This window comes from Elaeis guineensis, chromosome 13 (assembly GCF_000442705.2).
Source record: "Elaeis guineensis isolate ETL-2024a chromosome 13, EG11, whole genome shotgun sequence".
Taxonomy (NCBI): Eukaryota; Viridiplantae; Streptophyta; class Magnoliopsida; order Arecales; family Arecaceae; genus Elaeis; species Elaeis guineensis.
The window spans coordinates 67734545-67743768 of record NC_026005.2 but is presented as its reverse complement, the minus strand read 5'-3'; the positions used below and the strand labels follow the sequence as shown (position 1 = coordinate 67743768).

The following is a 9224-nucleotide window of genomic DNA, read 5'->3' as shown; positions in this document are numbered from 1 at the left end:
AGGCGATGTCGCAAGGTGAGATTCCTATTGCCGCAGGATGATGCCCCGAATAGGTCTCAGATCAGGAGGAGCACAGCATAAGATGGAGATAGGATCGAGCAGCCTGGCTCGACTCCCATGTTTGTCCATCCATGATCAGCAGGTGATTGCCCCAGGGCATGGGGATGAGAAGATCCAAAAGCTCTCGGAGTTTGGAGGAGGCCAAATATCGAGTCAAGATGAAGATTGATAGGATTTGATGCCTCAAGATTCAGCCTAAATTGAGCCCACAGCGAGGTTCGCGATAAAAAATGGAGTCCAACGAGATCAAGATCACCCCAAACGGAGCTCGGATGGAGGAGATACGAGCTTTTGAAGTCGGCACGAGATCCGAGGTGGTGGAGGACCGCCGGCGGCCGGCGGCGGGCCGATGGAGCGGCGGCGGCGAGCGGCCCAGGAGGGGCTAACGCGCGGGACACGCGACCTAAGCACGCAGCCCAGGCGGGCGCGCGGCCCAGGCCCGCGCTTGCGGGCCGGCCCAAGCACCTTGCCTGGGCCTGTACCCCGATCCACCGTGGACCAGGCAGTCCACGACTGGGCCTGTGGACCGCGTGACCGTTTTCCACGCATTTCTCGCGGTCCATAGCACTATTCCATATATCGAAGCGCGATCGGAGAGTGTAGGTTGATCTGGTTCTCGATCCAACGGTCCAAGGCCTTATATGGATTGATTAAGGAGTCTTAAATCTAATCTAATTGGGTTTAAGCCCTTTAAAAGGGCCTGTGAGGCACAGAGGAAAACAGTGTGATTTGGTTTTGCCAAAGGATGTGCCGTATGGAGCCGTATGGAACTTGAGAAAAGAGAGAGAGGCGGAAGCGCTGAGAGAGAAAGAACAGGAGACTCCTGGACAGCGGACGCCGGTCACCTCATGGAGTCTTCCAAGAGAGAGTTTTTGTGAAGAGAACTTCAAATAAGAGAGAAATTGGGTGTACGAGAGTTGAGGATGAGATCTCCTCTTGTAAAATTTTTTTTTCATAATAAAATTTGCATGCCCCATGGAGGTGAGTCCTTTTGTGGCTGATCCACGTATTTTGATTATTTTTATTTTATTTCTTCTTTCTTTCTACTGCATTATGTGGTACTGAAAAGATCATGGAAGAAAGTATTCTGACCAAACATCCACTCAATAAAGTTTTTTATCTAAAATTATTATTTGAAAACTTGCAAGTTCTATCCATCTCAGCTCGGATGAGGCAGAGAGCCGAACATCAGCATCCTCGATTTGGAGATGCTCGCAGACCATCTCAGCTCGGATGAGGCAGAGAGCCGAACATCAGCATCCTCGACCTAATGATGTTGGCAGCAGGGTGCGAATAAGATGACCCTGCAAGTTACCTCGAATTTGTCCGAAGTCAGATTCATGTGCTGGCTTCATGTGGGCCACCTCGAATTTGATCGAGGTCAAATGCGCTCGAAGACCTTGAGCAAAGGTGTTGGCGTGCGCACAAAGATTCTGGTTGAAGGCTTCGTTCGCCATTCCTTTGACTTGCCCGAAGAGCCTATCACCCTGTTTCCTCCATCAACTAGCGAGGGCGCGATGAAGGCCGTGGTGATCACCAGCCTATTGGCCTAAAGAGTGTTGTTGTCTGGAAATAACTGATGTTAGGATCTGACGCCTCGAGATTCAGCCCACATTGAGCCTACAGCGAGGTTCGCAGCGAAAAACGGAGTCCAACGAGACCAAGATCACCTGAATCGGAGCTCGGATGGAGAAGATACGAGCTTTCGAAGATGGCACGAAAATCGAGGCGGTGGAGGATCGCCGGCGACCGGCGGCGGTGCGGCCGCAGGCGGCGGCCCTCGGGACGCGCGACCCAGGCCCGCACGGGGGGGGCCCGCGGCCCAGGCGGGCGTGCGACCCAGGCTGGCGCGCGGCCCAAGCGCGCGCGGCCCAGGCGCGCGCAGGCCCGCGCGCAGGCGCGGCCCAGGCCCGCGCGCGCGGGCCGGCCCAGGCCAGCGGGCCTGCTGGCTCTTGCCCCGGTCCACCGTGGACCGGGTGGTCCACGGCCCGGCCTGCGGACCGCGTGGGCGTTTCTCACGCGTTTCTCGTGGTCCACGGCCCTATTTCGTGGACCGGAGCGCGATCTAAGGATCGAGGACGCTCCCGGTCTTGATCCGACGGTCAGGAGGGTTTTTTGGCCATGTTTAGTATTCCTAATCACTCTCTAACCTATGTTTAAGGCTTTAAAAAGCCTGAGACGGAACAGAAGAGTGTGGCGGTTCGGTTTCTCGCCGCCGTACGAATCAGAGGAGAGAGAGAGGCGAGGGCGCTGTGAGAGAAGGAGCAGGAGGCTCCTGGACAGCGGTCGCCAGGCTCTTCAGGGGTTCAGGGGGGTCTCCGAGAGAGAGAGAGCTTTTGTGAGGGGAACTTCATGTGAGAGATAATTGGGTGTACAAGGGTTGAGGGTGAGGTCTCCTCTTGTAAAATTTTCTTTTCATAGTGAAGTTTGCATGCCCCGTGGAGGCGAGCCCTTTTGTGGCTGATCCACGTATTTTGATTATTTTTTCCTTTTGTTTTGTTTCTTCTTTCTTCCTGCTGCATCGCGTGGTACTGAAAGGATCTTGGGAGGTGGTGTCCTGGCCAGACATCCACCCAACAAGTGGTATCAGAGCAAGGCGGTACAAGGACGCAGATTGCAGTGGTGGTGAGCAAGACTGAAGATGGAGAAAACAGGAACAATCAGGATGGAGATCAACAAGTTTGATGGTAAGAGCAATTTCTCCTTGTGGCAGGCAAGGGTGAAGGACGTGCTCATCCAACAGGGGTTGATCGATGCTCTCTTGTGCGATGAGAAGCCGACCACCATGGAGGTGCGGGATTGGAAACGGCTACAGATGCAGACGGTGAGTACCATCCGCATGTACCTGGCGGATGAGGTGGTGATCCATGTGCTGAGCAAGACTTCTCCGACGGTGCTGTGGTCGAAGCTCGAGGAGTTGTACATGGCAAAGTCTCTCACCAACACACTTTTCCTCTGGAGGCAGTTTTACCAACTGCGGATGACTGAGGGACAGAGCGTGCAGGAGCATCTGAGCCACTTCCAGAAGATCCTCACCGACCTTCTCAGCGTTGGCGAGAACGTTGAGGAGAAGACCAGGGCACTGGTTTTGCTGGCGTCGCTTCCCCCTTCGTACGAGTCCTTGGTGACTGCTCTTCTAGTGGAGAAGAGCACTATCAAGATGGACGAGGTCACCGCGGCGATACTCCAGAACGATGTTCTCAGGAGGGAGAACCCAGCTTCGAGCTCAGGTGGCGATAGCTCAGCTTTGATGACTTCTGAAGGAGCAGGAGGCGGTAGACGGAGCGACAGGAGATCGCATCGAGGGCGGTCTAAGTCCAGGAGGGACTTGAGCAAAATCAGATGTTACCGGTGTGAAGAGTTGGGGCATCTAGCCAGAGATTGCCCTCAACTGAAAAATCGGACGGTGGCTGCTGTAGCGACAGCCGGCAGTGATTCAGATGGAGATGTCCTGGAGATATCTGACGAGGTATCTACTTCTTCCCAGCAGTGGATATTAGATTCTGCATGCCCCTATCATGTGTGTTGCAGAGAGGAGCAGTTTGACTCCCTGGAGAACAGTGAGAGCACTGTATATCTGCCGAATGGATCGAGCTGTGCAATCAGAGGCATTGGGACGGTCAGCTGGAGGACACATGATGGTGCAATGAGGAGATTGGGGGAGGTCCGATACATACTCGATTTTAGGCAGAATCTTATCTCACTTAGCAGACTGGATTCGAGAGGCTATAGGACGGTAGCTGGTGGAGGAATCCTGAGGGTGCTACGCGGCGATAGGATTGTGCTGGAAGGGAAGAAGGGGAGCAGAGGATTTTATTACCTGGCAGGGAGCCCAGTGCGAGGTGGAGCATCGGGAGCCAGGTGGAGCCCAGAGCGAGGTGGAGCTCCAGGAGGCGGATCGGGCACGAGACAGGAGACTCGGGAGGACGAGAGGCGACGTCGCAAGGTAAGATTCCTATTGCCGCAGGATGATGCCCCGAGCAGGTCTCAGGTCAGGAGGAGCACAGCATACGACGGAGATGGGATCGAGCAGCCTGGCTCGACTCCCATGTTTGCCCATCCATGATCAGCAGGCGATTGCCCCAGGGCATGGGGGCGAGGAGATCCAGAAGCTCTCGGAGTTTGGAGGTGGCCGAATATCGAGTCGAGGTGGAGATTGTTAGGATCTGACGCCTCGAGATTCAGCCCACATTGAGTCCACAGCGAGGTTCGCGATGAAAAATGGAGTCCAACGAGACCAAGATCACCTGAATCGGAGCTCGGATGGAGAAGATACGAGCTTTCGAAGATGGCACGAAAACCGAGGCGGCGGAGGATCGCCGGCGACCGGCGGCGGCGCGGCCGCAGGCGGCGGCGCACGGGACGCGCGACCCAGGCCCGCGCGGGGGGGGCCCGCGGCCCAGGCGGGCGTGCGGCCCAGGCTGGCGCGCGGCCCAGGCGCGCGCAGCCCAGGCGCGCGGCCCAAGCGCGGCCCAGGCCCGCGCGCGCGGGCCGGCCCAGGCCAGCGGGCCTGCTGGCTCTTGCCCCGGTCCATCGTGGACCGGGTGGTCCACGGCCCGGCCTGCGGACCGCGTGGGCGTTTCCCACGCGTTTCTCGCGGTCCACGGCCCTATTTCGTGGACCGGAGCGCGATCTAAGGGTCGAGGACGCTCCCGGTCTTGATCCGACGGTCAGGAGGGTTTTTTGACTATGTTTAGGATTCCTAATCACTCTCTAACCTATGTTTAAGGCTTTAAAAAGCCTGAGACGGAACAGAAGAGTGTGGCGGTTCGGTTTATCGCCGCCGTACGAATCAGAGGAGAGAGAGAGGCGAGGGCGCTGTGAGAGAAGGAGCAGGAGGCTCCTGGACAGCGGTCGCCAGGCTCTTCAGGGGTTCAGGGGGGTCTCCAAGAGAGAGAGAGCTTTTGTGAGGGGAACTTCATGTGAGAGATAATTGGGTGTACAAGGGTTGAGGGTGAGGTCTCCTCTTGTAAAGTTTTCTTTTCATAGTGAAGTTTGCATGCCCCGTGGAAGCGAGCCCTTTTGTGGCTGATCCACGTATTTTGATTGTTTTTTCCTTTTGTTTTGTTTCTTCTTTCTTCCTGCTGCATCGCGTGGTACTGAAAGGATCTTGGGAGGTGGTGTCCTGGCCAGACATCCACCCAACAACTGAATAGACGGAAGTCACATGAGCGGGGGCACCAACGTGCAGAGCTTGGAGGGTGGGAGGCGTGCTGGGATGCGGAAGCTGAAATGTTCGACTGGTCTGGAGAGCTTTGAGGCCGAGTAACCACTGACTTGAGTGTTTGGCGCAGGGCACACACCAGCGGGCAGGAGGCTCTACACCCGGCACTGTTTGACGCCGGGAGGAGCGTGGCAACCCGAGAGAGCTTGGGAGCTTTAGAGGCGCATGTCAGCTCAGGAGAGAACCAGCCTATCGATGCTTGACGCCGGGAGCTGGTGGGGTGAATAGGAGCGATGGAGGTGTGATAGCCCAACCAAATCAAGCCCACAAAAGCCCAAAACAGAAAAAAAAAAAAAAAAAAAAAAAACAGAGCAACCGGGAAGAAGACTCCCAGTAGGAGTCTTCTTCTCCGACGAAACCCATGGAAAATAGGACTCCTAGGACCCCTCGGAGTCCTAGGGTGCTCTATAAGAAGACCCCTTCCCCTTGAGACCGATCATCGGCCTCTTCTCCCTCTCCTTCCCTCTGATTTTCCCGAAATAAAGCCGCGGTCACCCTTTGATTTCTCGCCGTGATTGCCGCCGACGAGGTCTCCAGAGGCTGAGGTAAGTTTTCCTCTTCCTCCCCTCTTTCTTCTCCTTCCTCCCCGTGCAGTTGTGCGCGGCTGCCGGCGACGAAAGTCGCCGATTTCCGGTCGGGAAAGACACCCTGTTTTTGAGCTATTCTCCTTGAATTTTCCGACGCCGGCGATCGGAATTGATTGCCGGCCACCCTCCTCCGTGACCGGGGGAGTGATTCCCGTCGGCCGCCGGCCTCCACCGCGGCGGCCGTGGCCCGAACGGCCGGTCAAGGCCAAGGGGACGCCAGTCCCCTGTTCCGGTGCGGGAAGAACCGAGAAGAAGAAGAAAAAGAAAAAGAAAAGAAAAGAAAAAGAAAAGAAGAAAAAGAAGAAAAAGGAAAGAAAAAGAAGAAAAAAAGAAGAAAAAGGAAAGAAAAAGAAGAAAAAAAGAAGAAAAAGAAAAAGAAGAAAAAAAAAGAAAAAAAAAGGAAAAGAAAAGAAAAGAAAATAATAATAATAATAATAATAATAATAATAAAATATATATATATATATATTTATATATATATATATATGAACAAATAAGTAAGTAAATAAATAAATAAATAAATAAATAAAGAAAAATTGAAATTGATGAGAGAGAGAGTTTCTCTCTCTTCTCTCTCTTCTTTTCAGTCTGAACTCTGACTTTCTCTCTCTGAAATTGGACTTTCTCTCTCTAGAATTTTCTCTCTCTAAGATATTTCTCTCTCTTGATGGATTCCTCTCTCTCTAAAGTTATTCCTCTAGGATTAGCGTAATGGGAGGTCTCATCTGATGATTTTGATCGAGTTTAGGAAAGAGTCGATTCTAAGTGAGGTTTTGAGTTGGGATTTGTTTAGATTTAATTTTGAATTAAAATTAATGTAAAAAAATATAATTTTGGATAATAGGTACGGAAGAATCTCCTAGAAGTTAGTCGATCCGTTCATTCAGTGTTCCGTGAAAGGTAAGTAATGAATCATCTTCTCGAGATATTCCATATTTATTCTGAAAATAAATAATTATTCTCTGAAATTATGCATGATTTATGAAATTATGTTTTGAAAGAAAAGTGCTTTTGAAATATTATGGTATATCGATTTATGCACATGTTTAGTGAAAGATTATGATATATATTGTGGTACTAAGTGTTTTGATATAGATCGGATTTATGCTCTCAGCCTAACTATGTTTCAGTGGGCCCCGCCAATGGGGATTATACGTTGGTACTTTGTGGACCCTGTCAGTGGGGGTTGTGCGCTGGTATTTGTGGACCCTGCCAGTGGGGGTTGTGCGCTGGTATTTCTGGACCCTGCCAGTGGGGGTTGTGCGCTGGTATTCTGTGGACCCCGCCAATGGGGGTTAAACGTTGGTCATAGTCGAGGCTGTTGAGTTATGAGTGTTTTGAATCGAATCGGATTTATGATTATATTATATGTGAATATTTGAAAATATTTTGATTTATATTAAATTAGCATGAAATATATTTTTATGTTTAATTACAGCATTATTCTTGAAAATCATATAATATCTGAAATATCTGGTTGAGATATTTGTTACTTACTGGGCTGTCTAGCTCATTACCTTTCTTTCTATTTTTTCAGATTCAGATAATTAATTTCGAGCGTGGGAAGAAATATTGGGACAGAGCTTTTAGAGGCGAGATTTAGCATTGTCAACTTCATTGAACCTAGACCTATTGTATTATTTTAGAAAAATTTTATTGGATGTAAGACATTTGATTTAATTACTTGAATTACAGTTTAATAACAATTATTTGAATTTATTCCGCTGCGATGCATTGATATCGTGATGAGATGCCTTGCATGCTTATGGAGAGAGTTCTTCATGAGTATGCGGCGGTTGCCGTGACCCTTGATTCACAATCTCGGATCGGGGGCGTGACAATTAATATGGTATCAGAGCATAAGTGGATAAATTATGACACATAGAATTTGACACAGTATGAGTGTAGGTGGGTAAACATTAGGAATATTGGGACGTTAGAATATGAGCATCATAATAAACCCTTCCTAACAAATAGATCAATGAATCTAATAAGGTTTTACTACCACAAGGTTACCATGCCTCCCCGTAGAATGACAAGAACTACTCAAGAAATTTCAAGAGAGACATCACAACCACGGGATGGTAGCACTCCCCATCTGACCAGTGGCACCCCTCAGGAGGAGGGAGTCGTAGATCCTAATGGGAGTACTTCGAGAGCACGTCAAGAACCAGATATGGCTCAGTTAATGCAGACCCTAATCAGGATGGTACAAGCGCAACAACAAATGCAGCAGCAAATGTTTGAACAACAACAGATACAACGAGATACACAACAACATCAGCATCCACCACCACAACATGGAGAGCAACCAGTACAACGGAACAACATTTCAGAATTTAAAAAGCTTGCTCCTCCAGCTTTCAAGGGGACTACTGAACCTTTGGAGGCTAACAACTGGATAATGGAGATGGAGAAGGCCTTCGCTGTCCAAGAGTGTCTCGATGAAGAAAAGATTCGATATGCAGCTTATTTACTACAAGGAGAAGCATACAACTGGTGTCAGCGACTACAACGCAAGCATGAACAAGACGGCGAAATACAATTACTTGGGAAAGATTTCGGATTGCATTCTATGATCAGTATTTTTCTCGGAGTATAAGGATCCAGAAAGAGCAAGAGTTTATTTATTTGAAGCAAAAGGGTATGAGTGTGACTGAATATGAAGCAAAATTTACAGAGTTAGCAAAATTTGCTCCGAGATTAGTGGATGGTGAGCAAGAACGTGTTCACAAGTTTGAGATGGGACTGAGAACTGAGATTCGAAAACAAGTGGTTCCATATGAATTGACAACTTATGCAGATGTGGTAAACAAAGCACTGATAATTGAAAGGGAAGTCAATGAAGAACGCATGGAAAGGGAAAGAAGGCAAAGAAAGAGAGCACAATCAAATGATACACAAGGGCAGAATAATAAAAACATCAAAAGATCAGCTAAGGGAGCAGTAGACAATAAGACTCAACAGATTGATGGTGAGCCGTGCTCCAGATGTGGCAAAAATCATGCAGATAAGGATTGCTATTGGAATACCGGTGCTTGTTTCAAATGTGGACAGAAGGATCATAAAATTGCTAACTGCCCGCTAAATGTTGAAAATCAAGCTGGCAAAAGAACTCATGAAGGACAACATAAGGGTGGTGGACAGATTTCTAAAACCCAGGGAAGAGTTTATGCACTTACTCAACAGAATCCACAGGCTTCCAATACAATGGTGACAGGTATGAAAAATTTCGAGGACGAAATTTCTTTTTAGGGGTGAAGAATGTGATAGCCCAACCAAATCAAGCCCACAAAAGCCTAAAACAGAAAAAAAAAAAAAAAAAAAATAGAGCAACCGGGAAGAAGACTCCT

At 49.5% G+C, this 9224-nt stretch overlaps 1 long non-coding RNA gene across 1 annotated transcript in view; it reads left to right on the top strand.

The window, feature by feature from the left end:
- Positions 1-1445: 1445 nt before the first annotated feature.
- LOC105044558 (uncharacterized) overlaps positions 1446-9224 on the top strand; it is a 24225-nt gene continuing 16446 nt past the window's right edge. The window contains exon 1 of the long non-coding RNA XR_012136159.1: positions 1446-1589. This is a non-coding gene — a long non-coding RNA (uncharacterized lncRNA). The remainder of the gene's footprint in view (positions 1590-9224) is intronic.